Source organism: Taeniopygia guttata, chromosome 2, assembly GCF_048771995.1.
Source record: "Taeniopygia guttata chromosome 2, bTaeGut7.mat, whole genome shotgun sequence".
NCBI lineage: Eukaryota > Metazoa > Chordata > Aves > Passeriformes > Estrildidae > Taeniopygia > Taeniopygia guttata.
In genome coordinates this window covers 52818025-52834895 of record NC_133026.1, presented here as the reverse complement: position 1 = coordinate 52834895, position 16871 = coordinate 52818025, and the positions used below count along the sequence as shown (strand labels likewise).

Genomic DNA, 16871 nt, shown 5'->3' with positions numbered 1-16871 from the left:
CAGCTTAACAGAAACACAACATCAGCTGCAGCCTTATTGTAATTTTGCACTGGAAGAGCACCAGAGATTCAGGTGTGAACCAGGTCCTTGTGGTACCGAAAGAATAAGATAATCTGCGCTTCCAAGTGACCACAGGGTTCAAATTATGGATCCTACTGGAAGTCCACTAAGGCCCATGAATTTTCTTCTACTGAGATCAACAGGCTGTGGACCAGGCCTCAGTGATTCAAGCTGATAAAAGGATCCTGGATAATCTCATGCATGGCTCCACTTGTGTGATTCACATTGGGTACTGCTTTTGCAGAGCAGGGAAGTGTTACTTAAGTGCTGCTCAATATAAACAAGATTTACAAAATCAGGCCTTTAGAAACATATTCTCCAACCCAAAAAATCAACAGAACTGCTAAACCAAGTTTCCACCCCGAATTTTAACTCATTCCCTGCTAGCCATATTTTCTTTCAGTAAATGTATTTGGTTCAGTATATGTACGGGTCATGGCAGTGGAAATAAGTCCCTATATACTGTGAATATAAACTCTGAGTACGGAAGCATACATCAAACCAGTTTTTGCCGTTGCCAAGATTGGCTCTGTCTGAATGTGTGCGGGAGTGACAGCTGCCCCAGCCCTGCTGACTCACAGGCACGTCTTTCTATGGTCAGTGTCATCCACATGAGTGTACCCAGAAGCAGGACAGGGTTCTATACCTTGTACTCTTTCACAAAATTAGCTTGCTCTGTTTCTTTCACTAAAATCTAGTTCAGAAAAGCATTTTAAAATGGATTTAATTCTCTATGTGTTTGAATAGAAACAAGCAGGTAAAGCAGGGCCAGCCTCAAAATTGGTTTGTTTTTTTTTAAAGGTTTAACTGTTTGAATTTTTTTTTTTTTTGCACATCTCTAGAAAACAAAAGAAGAGAAAACTGCACCTGGACTTTCAGAGTCTTTTTTCCACTACGAGTTTCCCGACTCATTCTCCCAGACGCTCTTGGAGGTATCATCCACACTGCCGTACTTCTGTCATTGTGCCACTAGATGGCTGCATTACTCAGCGAATGACATTATTCCCGCTAAGGTACCACCAAAAAATCTTTCCAGTTTTTATTTGATCACAGCACAGGGATGAAATCTGTATCTGTTCCATAATGGGCCCACAGAAAATGCCAGCTATATAGAAACTCATTAGCTCATACTGGAACACAAAGAAGATAATCCCAATCTTTTCTGAAGTCTTGAAATCGGTCAGAAAGCCACATAAAATGATGTATGTTCAAAATTATGCACCACTGCCATGGAAAACAGACATGCTTGTAAAAGATGACAGATCTTTTTCTGAAACTTTATTGCCATTTTTTAAAAGTTGTTATGGGGCACAGGATGCATGAACAGAGCAGAGGTGATGGGTAACATACGACTTGTAATCTGCAGGAGTTAATGTTCCAAGTGCAGATCTGTATTCACAATACACACACCTGTGACAGAAGCATACACATACCCTGCTCTGTGAAATGGCATCAAAAGATTTCATTGAGGGCAATGTGTGTTATTTCTTGAAAGAGAAAGAAGTAACAGGACAACATTAAATGCATTCAAGTAATTCATAGCCAAATCTCTCTGTAAACATTACAGACTGTGTGCTATGTGGTTAAACCTACACAGCCACAAGGGGGATGAAACTTGAGTGTGTGACACAGGCTTTCTATTTGATACAACAAACCTCAAGACTGGATCAATCACTTCCCCACAGCACCTCCTTTGACCTCCTGCTGTGTGGACACTCAGGCACCCTGGAAGCTCTTTCAGAGAAAATCTCCATAGGACAGTTTTTTCTCTTTGTCCCTGCAAATCAGCTTGCTCCCTGAGCTCTAGACCTCTAACCTTTAACAGCATGAGAATCCTCTGAAATTGACCTTTCTCATGGGCCTAAAAATCCTTTCTTCACTCCCTCCCCAGCCCAGGCTCACTGCAGCAGCTGACAAAGCTTGCCAAGAGTGGTGATGATCATTTGCCTCTCCATCACTGGCTTACCTGTCAAATATCCTGTGATCGTCCTCTGGTCTCTCACAACTGTGGCTCTCCATACATATTTGCCCTGCTCTCTTACTCTGTCAATCCTTTCCTAGGTTCGCTGATCTTCCTACAATCAAACCCCTCTTTGTGCTGTTTTACCTCATTGCTCTGATGCTACCAAGTGGCCCCTGAGAGTTCACCTGCAAATCCATCTCATTCTCATTCAATCCCTCTGAGGATCCTCACCTTTAGGGAAAGCTTGGAATAAATGAGCCTGTGATCTGCTAATCTGGTAAATTATTTGGTTCACAGGTGAGCTGCTTAATTGCTTTTTGCAGAGGGGTCATATTTTAGCAGCCCTACAAACATCTCCAAATACTGAAAGTCTGGTCTGGAGGAAGACACTTGCTAGAAAAACAGCACCAGCAGTATTCTTAGGTAAGGAGATTCACAGTATTTGTCATCCTGAGATTCAAACACCCTCACTTGCTCAAGTTATGATGAGAAAACTCATCAGTCATCTGCTATGGACATATAGGCAGAACTACACAAACGCAAACCATGAACTGAATCTACACTGGGATTTTTTACCATTATCATTTGACAGAAAGAATGTGCAATTTTTACAACATGTTTAAAGAGGAGGGAGGTCTCACTGTGCAAACAACATCATTTAGAAAAGTTCAGAAGTTTGTGAACTCTGGCATTCAGGTTCTTTGACTCAGATAATTACCTTTGGATTTTACACGGTGTTTTTGGCTCCCTGGTCTCTATTATGAGAGGAAATGAACAGTTTTGAGCTTGTAAAACAAAGAACAGTCAGGAATTAGAGTATTATGCAAAGCAGAAGCTTTGGTACAGTACAATAAGGAATTATAGGGTTTCAGTTTATAATCTGTTTGTAACCTTATTACACCCATGAAATGTCACATTCCAGGGACTAGATCAGAAGGATTTTTTTTCCTGGTGAAATTGAATTTTGATGCAGTTTCAGGGTGTGAAAAGGCTTTTCTTCTAATTTTGTGGACCCAAACCTGCAAGTTTTACTTATGTCCGTAATCCTTATTACAGTAAATAGCTGCATGAAAGCAAGTGATATTACTCCCTAGTGTCAGGTTTGCCATCATAAGGCTCTGAAGCATCAGCTCTGTATTATTAAGAATTTCTGACCTGAAAAAAAAAGCCCCCATTAAAAGCTGGAATTCTACAAGCTATCTCCCATTGCACACAGCTCCAAAAAGCTGCTGAACAGGGGTCATTTGCAGAATACCAGTCACTTTCATGCTACTTCAATGCTTATTACCAAATGTCTGTTTGTCCTGGCTCATTTTCTATTCTTTAAAAAATGTTGTTATTATCATCCAGTCAGAGGGAGCTGAACTAAATACTGATTTTGGTCTCAGAATGACCTGCCTCTGAAGGAGGAAGCTCTGAGATGGGTTTCAATTCCAGAGCATAAAACCCCACCGGATTAATTGAAATTAAGGCTGAAGTTTGCCTGTCATCTCTACTGGGCAATCTCAAAAACCAGAGGTAACAGGAAATTCAATCCACAGTATCCTGGAAGCATAAATACTTAAATGGTAAGAAATACTATTGAAAAGGGAATGTCTTAAATCATGCATGTTCTCATATAATCTGTACCAACTGTACCTGTTACTCAATATTTTAGCAGATAAGATGAGGTGACACTGGAGGTAGGATCTGCAATGATCTTAGTGTTCCATTTCCCTCCTCCAAGAGGGTTTTTATAAGAAAGAAGAATCTGCACATGTCCTAGCTGACTGCATGGCACCTGCTAGATATTCAATAAAATAGAATAGATATTCAACAAAAGCCAAATGTCCTCGCACAGTAGTCAAACAGAAGGAGAAAAAGCCTCTCCATACCAGTGTAAAAACTTAGGAACATCAGAAAAAGAATGTCACTTCAACTGAGATTGCATCTGCAAGCAAAGTGCTATTTGGTGGCAAGAGCAGAATATACTGGGAGAATCTCACATTTCTGTTTTCTAACCTAGACATGATACCCTAGAGTGTAGGAGGAAACTGGGAAGAGACCATGTTGTATTGGTATAATGTGCTAAGTCAGTGGTTGAATGAAAGGTGTATCACCATTGCCAAAATTAGGTTCAATTTCAGTTATACTACGACAACTTCAGACTTTTATCTTCTCACAGCTATTTCCCTCTATTTTAAAAAATTAAAAAGGAGTTACTAAATAACTTCTCACTTGACCTCACCACTGACATTAAGCAGAGGCAGCATTTAAACCATCTTCTAGCAAAAATCTCCCCCTGTACTGTACTGCCACAAAAAGCAGAACCAGCAGAGCTGCTGACTTTGATGCATAGGGGACAAAGTGTGAAAGGTGAAGAGGGCATCGCAGTGGAACAGCTGCTAAACACAGCTCATCCCGCAGCTGCACGAGAGCTGTGGAGCTCACAGAGAGGACATATGCAGAGGCTGTGTCTGGCAGTACCAGACTGGAAAGCTCTGAAGCTGGTTTGGAAGGGGATTAGCTGTCCCTGACCTGCAAGTCCTGCAGGGAACACTTTTATTTCTGTGTTTTGCATAGGGAATGTAGATCTGTCCTTAAACCCACATACAGTTAGAAACAAGTTCCTAGTCATCAGGCCCATCCCCTTGCTATGGCAAGTCCCACTGCACATAATCCTGGTCATGAACAGAGCTTCAGCTTCCAAGTACCTTGGTGATCAGCTCCCTATGGTCCCAGTGGAAGGCGCTTCTAGGAACTCACTCTTCTGCTGGTTAGCAACTAATTTCTAGCTTTGATTTATTCACAGCCAATTTATATTCATTTGTTGTCGTGCCAACACTATCCTTTAGCTTAAACAGCTCTGCTTTCCTGCAGACTGTTTAGTTCTCTCCCTTCCCCACCCTAACTAACTGGCAGACAGCACTCCCCTCTCTGTCTTCCTTTGCTGGATTAAAATGGTCTTCTCTTCAATGACCAAGTCCTCATTCCCTCCTTAACCTGCTTTGGCTTGGGGTGGGGAAGTCTGAGTCTCATTTGTCATTTTGTTCCCAGATTCTCCATTGCCACTTTGAGGACTGTATTAGTCCATCAGTTGCTCTCTCAGCCTTTTCACCAGCTCAAGTACAACTTCAGCCTTCTTGACCAGAATAGTGTGAAGTACACCAGGGCTCACCAGACTTGGTGTAACAGAATTCAAACTTCCCTGTCACCATTTAGGTGCAAATATAGATCTCACATTCACTTTAGACTTGAGACTATTACCAAAGCCTCTGAGTACCTCACAGCTTTTGAATGTACCTCTCCTAACAACAAACCTCAGCAAAATAATCTTCTACTATGGCCACAGTTGAGGCAAAGACTTAAGGCCCAGAAAAGCTAAAGGCTACGTTCATAGAAGTTTTTAGATCTCTGATTCCTACTAAAAGTAGTCACTTGTTCATGAGTGGTGCACATACTTCTGAGGTTCTTGACCTACACAGCTTCCTGAGATAGCCAAATGACTGTAAAAAGAATATCAGTGGTCAGAACAGTGACAGGGCAGCACTTAAGCAAGTCCCCAAGCTTTCCTGCTCCCTGGGGAGGGATGCAATATGTGACTCATCACTGTTCCTTGTTACCATTTTTGGTAGTCAGGCAACTGAGAAATGACATCAGACTGGCCTCCCTACCATCTCATTAACATCTTGATAAAGGTTGGCTCCATGATCCACAGCAACATGAACAGACAAAGGCACTGTAAAAAAGTCAGGATATAAAGGAGGTCCTGGTGAGCCAGGAAATCTCCTGTGACAATAGAAATCTCATTGTGAGAAGGAAAAAAAATGCATCTCAATAGAGTGAAACTGCAGCAGACTTCTCAGACACATTCCAATCACTGCAATTGAGTCTCTCTCTAACCTCTGTGACTTTCTGTTAAAACAATGCATGCATTTTAATTTCCTCTTATCTGATAGAAAATAGGTTCCGATCCTATCTGTCCTTTCCTTACTAAAGATTTTGCAGGTACAACCAGGCTAAACAGTCCTAAGAGACCAATGTCTCCTCCCTGCTGCTCAAGCTGAGAATACACTTTTGACCTCATGTCCTTAGGGTGGAATAAGTACTAAAGCCATTTTTAGTTCCTGAGATGGAAGAAGCACTTAAGCTGCTTTAAGCCCTTATGGTGGCATAAACACTTAAGCTGGTTGCAGTTCCTAAAGCCAAGTGGAAGCTATAGCTATACATGAAGAACTCTGCAATTCCAAATAGGCACATGCTTGTGGAGAAGCTCAGAGAACTATCTCCAATCCTGTTTCCTTTCCTTTGGATGCACTTATTGTTATTCTATTAGAGTTCTTGATGCTGTCTTTCATACTTTATGGAAGATTCAAGAAATGCTGTTGTGACAGTTCTCTGCTAATCTGATTAGCAACATGACACTTTATACCATTTGCTGATCTGGCCCAAAGCAGGTCAGTGCCTCCACAGTCTTGACACCTTTACTAAAATGGAGGACACACAGTTAAGATCATCTAGATCTTAAAAGCATGCACAGCAATTTCCTTGGTGTATAACGAATACAATATATAGCCTGTGCACTGCACTCCTTACCTCACAGTGTTTGATCTTGTCAATCTCTATACTTACTTTTCAACATTTTCCACTATTAACAAATTAAGCCCCTTGCTCCCCATAGATATGGTCATGATTGTAAACTTAAATGAAGACCAGTGACATGCCACATTTCATAATCAGATATTTTTTAGTTACATATGAGAGGATTGTGCTTTTTTAACAGTTGTAGTGGTTTAACACCAGCCAACAATTAGGTTCATTCCCACCAACCTACCTACCAGGTTCATACCCACCAGCCCGTGCCAGCAAGGATGGGGTGAATTGGAATAAGGTAAAATCCATGGGTTGAGATAAGAATAGTTTAAAATCCAAAATAAAAACTATAACAGCACTAATAATGATAATGATTAAAACAGAGGTAAGAACAGGGGCATGAATAATAGCCAACAGAAACGAGCGATGCACAATACCCTCGGTCACCACCTGCTCGCTGATGCCCAGCACACCCCTGAGCAGCAATTGGTCATCCCAGCCAAATTCCCCCAGTTTATATCCCAAGCATAATGTTCTCTGGTATGGAATATCCCTTTGGTCAGTCTGGGTCAGCTGTTCCCGGCTGTGTACCCTTCTCAGCTTCTTGCACACCTGCTCCCTGGCAGAGCATGGGAAACTGCAAAGTCCTTGACTCAGAGAAGCACCACTCAGCAACAAATAAAACATCTGTATGTTATCAATCTTATTCTCATACTGAATCCAAAATATAGAATGTACCAGCTATTAGGAAGAAAATTAACTCTATCCCAGGCAAGGCCAGGATAAAAGCATTGCAAAATGATATCTATATACACTGTAAATATTTGTAACTCCAGTGTGACTAAAAATGCTTTACTCATTAAGAAAAAAAAAATTACTACATAAAGAAAGTTTCAGTTAAAAAATGGTTATTTCAAAAAGGAATGAAGCATGTGGAAAATGGGAAATGTAACTTACCTGTTTTACAAACTTATTTGAACTCCGTGTCCATGATTGTTAATACTTAATTATAAGACTAAAAAGAGACTTCAGTCAGCACTCCAGCTAAATTCATGCTTGAAGCTCATCTATTACTGTGCTGTTCTGGATACCCATTTCTGTCCTTTGAGAAGTGGCAACAGCAGTCAATGAAGAAAGGGAAGAATCAAAATTAGAAGCCCTAAGTCAACTGAAAAATTATGATGATTATACTTGGGATAACCCATCTACATAGAAGGACAGAGATGACAGGCACACAAGGGCAGCATGGAAACCAATGACTGGAAGAGGGGATGGAAACAGTAAGAAAGGAGGACTCCAGTGTCTGAGGGAGCATGCCCAAATAAATTGTAGACTGAAGGGAACCTCAGAGATGTTGCAACAATCAGGGTCAACAGCTTTCTTGGACCAGCACAGCTGCCACTGGGAGAAGACTGGGTTTATAGTCATATGTAAAAATTTAGTAAAGATCTGGGGTTCAGTGTAACACATGGAAAGAGACTGTCCCTGCTTCATGGGCCATGCAAGTTCAGAAGCAAGGAATGCACAAAGGCCAAGAGCAATCAAACTAATAATAGCAAATGAACTTTTGCATTTTGTGTAGTTCACTGAATGCCTGAGCAGGAATCATCTTTTTGCCTCAAATGCTGTTTAAGCAAGCCATGGTGAATCAAATGACTTTTTACATATGGGATTGGATAAGTCGTGTTCTCTAAATGGGAAACTGTATTACTAATAAACAGGAATATACTAATTCAAAGGACACAGCTCACCAGGACTGTTTGCTTTTCACCTCCCTCCTTCAGCTGAAAATATAGGTCTGATTCTGATTATGTTTTTTATCTCCCTGTCCTAACAACAGCAATAAAATTTCTAAATCCCCCAGTTAAAAAAAAATGTATTTTCTTTCTGCTTCTCCTTTTGTTCTCTTGCAGTAAATCCTGTAGTTGTCTTCGTTGCCTATCAATAGGTTAAACATATCCAACTTGTATATTTAAATGCTAAAGACAGAGAAGTCCCCACGGATACGTCAATCATTGGCTCTTGTACAAAGAAAATACAGTATTTTGCTCAGAAAAGCTTTCTGTGGCAATTTAAACACAGTGAGACAGACACAATATCCTGGAGAGAGGAAAACCTGCCTTATTACATTCCTGACCCAAGAGAAAGGATCTGCCCTTAGGATATAAAGGGAATCAGTGGGGGGAAAAAAGAGAAAAGTTATCTAATCCTAAAAATAAAGACAGTGGTTCATAATACAGCATGACCTTCTTTTAATCTCTGATATAGCAGTTATCCAGTATGGATGTGACAGAATACCAACAGGGCAAACAGCTTTCTTGTCAGGCTGTATGTGTTTCCAGGTTTTGGACCGCTTTTTGGTGGACTCTGGTATATTCTGTGGAGTGAATGGGACTTCTGGGATATTGCAGGGATTCTTTCCTAATAAGATCACATCTTGTTCTTGTTTCATTTAATATATATATATATTCACATATGCAGTACAGTTAAGTCTGTTAGCAGCAAAATGCACTCCCATCAAGGGCAATATTTTACAGCTCTCCCTTGACTTCCTGTGTCAGAGCATGCAACTATAAAGCAATGGGCAGAAACTGCATCTTTATTTGCTAAACCTGAAAATCTAAGAAATGAGATTCTGCAAGGACATCAACATAGAAGTTGTGGACAATAATCATACCAGTTTTACAGCGGTAGGAAAGGTGTTTCAATGACTCAGGTCTGTTTCTTCTCTGATGTTCTCTTCCATAACTCTGTCAAAAATCAAGTGCCTTGTTTTCCTTGGAACTTGTGTTCTTGTATTACTAGCTGGGGCACTAATAGGTGAAGCTGGCATGATACAGGAATTCCAGCTTTCTTTATTGCTTTTTTTTTTCCCCCCAGCTGTAGAGAGGTAATTTTTCAATGCATGCTGTCATGATAACTGGGTTTTACCATCTCCTCCAGCACTGATGCTTTGTATCACATTTGCCTTAGTTCAAGCAAGGTATCACAGCTTCCCTATTTTTTTTTTTAAAGGCTCCACTTCTTTCTTCAACCACCTGCCCAATCTGTGACTTGCTCCAGGACAGGCTAATTGCATTTTCGTGAGGAGGTTGCAGAAGGAACTGATAGTGGAAACCACAAGCCAAGTGCTCAAGTCAATTGTTCTCAAACAGGGATGTTCTGTTTAAATCTCTGCTCTCCAAGGAGGAGCCTTGCTCTCCTGAGAACTACTGAAGGAGGGAAAGATGCAAAAGGGTTGCATGAGGATGACAAATTCTTGGAGCACTGAAATGAAGGAGCCTGTAGGGGAGAAGTGCCCCTGCAGTACTCCTGGAAGAGTAAAAGGGGCCAGCCACAAGCTGAGCACTCCTGGTATTTCTCCCAACACCTTTTCCTACCTGCCTGCTGTCTGCAGTGCTTCCCAGCTCTCCTGGTTGCCCTCCTGGCTGCCTCCTTGGCAGCGCTCCCTGCACAGCTCCTGCAGGTTGTGTTACACACTCCACACTACAGCAAGGGTGCTGCCAAACTCTCCTCCAACTTCCACTTGCCTCAGGAGGATCTTTCCTGGTGTAGATTTAGTGTGTTTGAACACACAGGCTGAGAGCTGCTCTGAGCATCTAAACTGGTATGCTGACTGAACAAAAGCCTTTTGTTTTTTCTTTTTTAAAAGGCAACATCACAGGAAGAACTCTATTATAACTTTCAACTTCACCAAGACTTCAGGAATGCATAGAATTCACTTTTACAAAAATTAGCTTATAAATAATTAAATAATTAAATAAATAAATAAGTGTGTGTGTGTGTGTGTGTGTGTGTGTGTGTGTGTGTGTGTGTGTGTGTTTGTCTCACTTCTATATTGTTTTTTTTAATGCTCTTCACATTTAGGTTCCCCAATTATAGCTATATAATATACCTTCTATTTAAAAGCCATATGATAAAAATATAGGGTAATTTGGCACCTGCAGTGTAACAAGAGCCCCAAAACAGATTGCCAAGGAGAAAAGCACAGGGAGAAAAAAGACAGGTGAAGTGTGTACCAGTGATAGAGAATTCAAACTTGGATTGAAAGACCAGGATGGAATAAGAAAGTTGACAAAGGCCATTTGCTGAAAGGTGTCTGCTGCCTACATGATGAAACTGTGATGTTGATCTTAAAAATGTAATAGCAAGTGAAGGTGGTCTTCTCCCAAATTCTATACTTTAGCCCTGTTTTTCTTACTTTCCTCTCATTCTTCTCCATCACACATGCATCCAAGCTCTTTTTACAGGCTTTCTGAGAGGTGGCTACAGGCAGGAATTCTACAGCTTGAGCTGCAGGAAGGGCTCCTGCATTCAGGAAACAGCTTTACAGCATGGTTTCAAGGAGGTGCAATGCCTGTTCAAGTCATAAGTTCACAAGAGAGAAAATTCACATTGCAAAGCTCCATATTCCCCTCAGATCCATTAGACATTCCTCTCTCAATTAGCCAAAGCAGTAGTGCACAAACAAGGGAGAGGTTCTCCTACAGTTTGGACGGGGAAAAGGCTAAAGACTGTCCAAACATCTGCTTCACTGGTTCTAAGACTGCCAGTAAATGCTGCCTAGAAAATGACACCTTCTAGGAGTGGCTGAATATGGAAGGAGAGAAAACCACCTGAGGCTCAACTTCAAAATTTTCTGCTTCATGATCTTTGCATTTAAGGATAAAAATTGATTTGACATGCAACGGCTGGAGAATTTCAGGAAAACCATGTTAAAAATCTCCCTTACAGGCAGTACCCAAGGTGAGCAATGGCTTACTCTTCTTTACAAATCTGAACTCACATACATCTGTGTACAATCTTAAACAAAAAGATAAAGGACTTACCTTAAAAAAAATTGAAAAACTTGAACAGCTTGACACTTAGCATTGCTACAGATGTTAGTATCACACACTTAAAAGCATATATTCTATTTCTGGGTTTTTCTCTCTGGCAAAGACAGACCACAGAGGACTCCTGCCAGCACACATGAGAAGGAAGTAATCATAAAGAGGCATTACAATAAAGTGTTTCGTCTTATTTGCAAATAGTATGAAGGATGAAAATACCATTCCTGCTTTTGACAGAAGCACACCAGCACACACAAGGCAGAACTAAATACTTTGGATGTTTTCCCACATTTCTGCAGAAGACAAAAAACTATAGGCCTCCTTCTTACCACCATAACTCATCTGACTTCAATGGAAATCAGACCTGCTGTATATATTAAACCTGAAATTAACTATTCTACCCCCATATTGTTTGGCTTTGATAAATTCCAGCCATTGCTCCTGGCCAAGAGGCACAGATCCTGGGTCAGTGAGCTCCTCTGCTGACATGAGCTCTTATGGCAGCCTGGAGCCCATTAAATTCAAATGGGTCCAACACACTGAGCTCTCGGCAGGAGTAGGGCTTTAGCAACTCTTATGGTTAGTTATTGAGCTGTGGGTTCATGCTAAAAGTAATAATATTCTCCTTTAACATAGGGCATGTTCACAAGAAAATAAAATTGGAAGAGGTTCCTAATCTTTACATTCCACAGCACAGACCAGAGTAGTGGAGCCAAGAAATAAAAGCTTAGGAGTAAAGATGCCTTGAAAATCAAATTTAAAAAAAAAATGGAAGAAAGAAAGTACCCAGCAAAATATCCCAACAAGTGGTGCACTAACTGAATGTATAAAGACAGAGCTGTTTTATAAAAATTGTAACGCTTTAATGACAAAAATCTGTTAAAATTTACACTGCCTTTCAGTGCATGTGTTTGGAAATACACTGGAACCAGTTTAGAACAGGCTCTTTGAATTAAAATGTAACTGTATAGTACAGCAGCAGCTTTATACAATTTTATATTAGCAGAGACAAACTGCTTAATCCCATGAATCAATTTAGAAACTTATGAAAGGCTATAGCAAGAGAAAATAAAGAAAAACTAAAAAGTACATTTTTAACAAGATTTTGAATTCTTCCAAACTCCAGGAGTGGTACAATGGGTCATCTATCTATGCAAAAAGATTAGCAAAATATTTGATACTTTACAAAAATGTTAAATCACTGCCTCTTTTACTGAAAATCCTTTGTTCCTAAAGGGAAGAAATAGCAAGGTAAATGCCAAATAGTTAAATGGGATCTGCTTTTCAAGGTGCATTAAGCATATGGGCACTAGCACTAAGCATGTATATAGGACTTGCTGAAAAACATGCACCTCCTTTGGTTTAAGCTTGGAACTGATTTTGTAAAATCATGCACTTTCTTTTACTTTTAGTACTTTATAAATAATTACAGCATAGCTAATACTGCCCACTTAAAATAAAAGAAAATATATTCCTCATCAGGATCTTCCTGTGTAAATCAATCAGTAATTCTTTCTGATTTTTTGTAGAGAGCCCTTGTGCTTACCACATGGACACATACAAATTGTTCGTATGATTAAAATACCAATGCTTTGTCTGCAGAGAGACTATTGAATAACAGCTTTTTTTTTTCAATAAATACACTTATACAGAAACTATGAAAGCTGCAGTTCAGATTAGAGATAATGCCTGATCCACATTTAGCAATGAACTTTTCACAGAAACGAAAAAAAAAAAATGCTGGCAGTGATAAGAAATGCCAAAACCTTTACTAGGCAATATATGTTTTAACATATATTTAATCACAGAGGAGATCCTGGTAGAATTAATCCAGCCTCAGTAGCTGACAGCAGCAGCAGTGTGTTAAAGCCATGACATCACAACTGGACTGGAGGAAGTAACTGGGGCTCTTCCTCCTAACACCTCCAAGAAACATGTCTAACAAGCTTCAGCACATGCAGCAGTTTATTGCTGCTCTAAGACTTCCCTTGGGTTTTTTTACCAGACATCCACTTAGAATTTCCCCTTTGCATCCATGCTAGGCTTATTCATCCCTGTCATGTCCTACCACATCCAGGGCTAGCAAAGGTCTCTGTCCCATTTTAGAAGTTAGTCACACTTGATGTTTCAGGCAGCAGCAGCAGAGTTACCTTCTTTTATCTTTTTTTTTTTGCCATGGGAAAACATTTTTCTCTCCTCTCATACGTGCCACAAACAGTCCTGCACTGTATCGAAAGATGTATGTTTGAGCTGTTGCAATGAAATCTGTGCAGGATTTCTTAGCAGAATATGGGAGTATCACCTAAAACACTTAGAAAAGAGCCAAGGCCAATTTTTTTTCTGCCCCTGCATTCCACACACTAACTTTAATTGACTTCCAGTGAACTTACAAGGGCTTTTGCTAACTAAAAATCAATCCTAAATAGTCTGGTTTATCTCAAAGATTCCTATCTTCTCCTATACACCACTGTGGCACCATCTGAATAGGACAGATTTGTGCTGGCAGTCAACCACAGAAATCTGCAGCAGCAAATCAGAAGGCAGTCCTGTATCACTCTAACTCTTCCTCATCCAAAAACTTCTCAGAACTAGAGCCTGGTGCCTTCAGAATGTCATATAAAACACACTTCTTTGTTCAAGCTTTTTTTACTAACCATAAGTGTTGGAATCCCCTTGGCAATTAATTTCCTGGTTGGTAATCCCTTGGCTCTGATCCATGCAGAGAGAGTGGCTGCACTGGAGGAAGGAGTGCAAGGCACATGCTCTGACTTTGCAAAATGAAGTGGTCTCTCAATTTAAGTGACAGTGGCCAAGCCTGAAAATTTTGTACTTGCCCTGCATAATTGAGCAAGCTAAGCTCACTGTTAAACACTCTTTAAAGCCAAGGATAATATGGCAAATGGTCAAATACTGCAGGCAGGGTTCTCTTGGTTATCTGAGGCAATATTACACATAATACAGAGGCACGATAAAGAAATGTAAACACTACCCCAGTGGTAGTGAGAGAGAGGAATTGTACAATACATTGTTCAATAATTAGCACTGATAACAGTTTAAAGGAAACAGCCTTCACTTCACTTTAAGAAAACTTACACTAACAACAACAATAAATTCACTGCATATCCACTGTATTAAGATTCTCTACTCTCAGCTCTTGTACAGAGGTACAGAACTCTTGTGGCAATCCTGCCTGATGCTGGTAACAGGCAAAACACTCTACAATGAAAAGACCAGAGCTACAGGAATGCTTCTCCTTAGCAGCCAGGCCAAGTTGGCTTGATCGGTTCTGACATACATATGTTGTAGGTATTCAGAAACAAAGGGACAGAAGCTCCTATAAATAGCCAAACTCTCAAAAAAATTGTTTGACTAAAGTTTCCTTTAGTTTTAGACAAAGGCTTTCACAGGAGAAAGTTGGTACCAGGTTCACATGTGAAGAGTAAGATATTATCTTTTTTATTAACACAGCCTAAAGTAATGCAGTTTTAGGTAATCTGCTCCAATCCTGAGTTCCTCAAATTAGAGCTAAATAAATATGAGAAAGACACTTGTCCTTCATGCTACAGAATCCTAAAATAATACACCACAACTGTCCCCTTGCACAAACCATACTGGACCTCCCTGGATGTATCCAAGGTGTGTTGCCCTAATCTGGCAGGAATCACTTCTGAGGTAAGGTGCTAACCAGAAGCAAAGGACAGACTTATCTGTACTGTGCTTCTCTAAAAATTTAGTGAGTGCCTACCCGCTGCTGTGCTGCTGCTGTTCTTTCTTTTCATGCTTTCTTGGCACATGTAGGAGAGGATAAAAGCCTAATGGGTGCAAGTGTCAGCACAATATAAATTGCTGCAAGAAAAAACTTGATGCATGGCTTTGGATCTGAAAGAAGAATGTCCACCATTGTTTGTGATTATGGATCACATCACAATCTAATAGCAATTTTTATTTAATCAATAATTTCCATGCTGAACAGACAGCCCTGTTACAGAGAATCGACAAGCAAGTACTGATAGCGACAAGGCTTGTTATTAATCTTTACCCTGCCAACATTTCAACCAAAGTACTGTAAAAAAGCACCACCAAGATGGATTTAGAAGTAGGTATTTTTTTTTTCTGTCTCTTTTCTTTCTCTTTTTCTCTTTCTCTCTCTTTATCCCTCTTTTCCTTTTGCTTTTCTTTTTAGCTACACAGACCCATTACACCTCTCCCTTTTCAGGTATGCAATGTTTCATGCACTTTATATTATGAGCTTATTTGAAAAACCTGGGGCTTGAATTGCACAAAAAGGCAATTCATATTAAGCAATTTCACAAATCAGTGGGACCTAGCCCAGTGCTGAGTGTTAGCCATTGTAGGCTAATAAATCATACTTTCTCTTTGAGATGTCAATCGCCAAAGTGCTTTGTAAAAATGTTGGCATCTGTAATTCAGTGAAGCCTTTTCATCTTGAAATAAGATGCTCCAGACTGATAACAAGAATAATCCTCTCTTGATCAAAAAAAAAATCTGCATTTTACCAATTAAAGCTGCTGCCAGAAGCCAAACGGAGCAGCACTGAGACTCCACTGTAGTTTATCTCTGCTAAACACAAGGAGGGATACAGTTGGAGCTTTGTTTCATTTTCAGCTTGACTACTTTATCTCACGGAGAACTGCAGCATCTCAGCCCTGCGACACACATAAGAATGGGATATGCAGACCTCATACCTACAGTGCAAGCCACTGGAGGACCCACTCCTGACAAAAACACCACCCATTCATTTTACAGATTAGGTACTCAACATCTTGAAGAAAAGTCATGCTTACACTAAAGTTTAAGCACAGGATAACACTACATTTGTTTCCCCACAATAAAAGGCTCATCCGCTTTCTATTTTTATTTTTCTTTCTATTAAGAGGTAACACAAACAATAGAGACTGCAAAAATGAATCCATACAGCCCAGCCCTTTCAAAACCAAATTCAGAAACTTCACTCATGTCTATATTTAAGTTGCCTGTCTCTGCCTCCTTTTGTACATGCTGATTTACCACTTCTGTCTCAGAAAAAGCACTTCCACATGCAGCTGAGCCAGCACTCACAGATTTCTATTCTTCCCAATACAGGATTGGTTTATTATGAGTAGATTTTTTGGTAGAATACGGGTGAGAAAAGCAGTGCAGAGATATACCACACCAAACACATCAAGGTAGATCTTCCACTGGTTCACCCCAATAACACAGGCTATGTGACATCAAATCACTTAACAGAAGCAAGGCATAAAAAAGCTGAATAGAAAGAACAGCTCTGTCCAGGTGAATCTGTTTTGTCCTGGCCATTTTGTCAGGACTGAAAGGTACCTGAAGTCCATGCATAAGCCCAGCCCTCCTTGCAGCTCTGAGGCAGCAAAATTAAGGCAGAGAGGGACTTCCCTTTTCTCTCTTCTCCATGATACGCCAACAAGAGT

General features: G+C 40.2%; 1 protein-coding gene across 5 annotated transcripts in view; it reads right to left on the bottom strand.

Annotated features, from left to right (window-relative positions):
* The window catches only part of GLI3 (GLI family zinc finger 3), a 204300-nt gene that overhangs the window by 15526 nt on the left and 171903 nt on the right, over positions 1-16871 (bottom strand). The gene's annotated exons all lie outside the window — the stretch shown is intronic.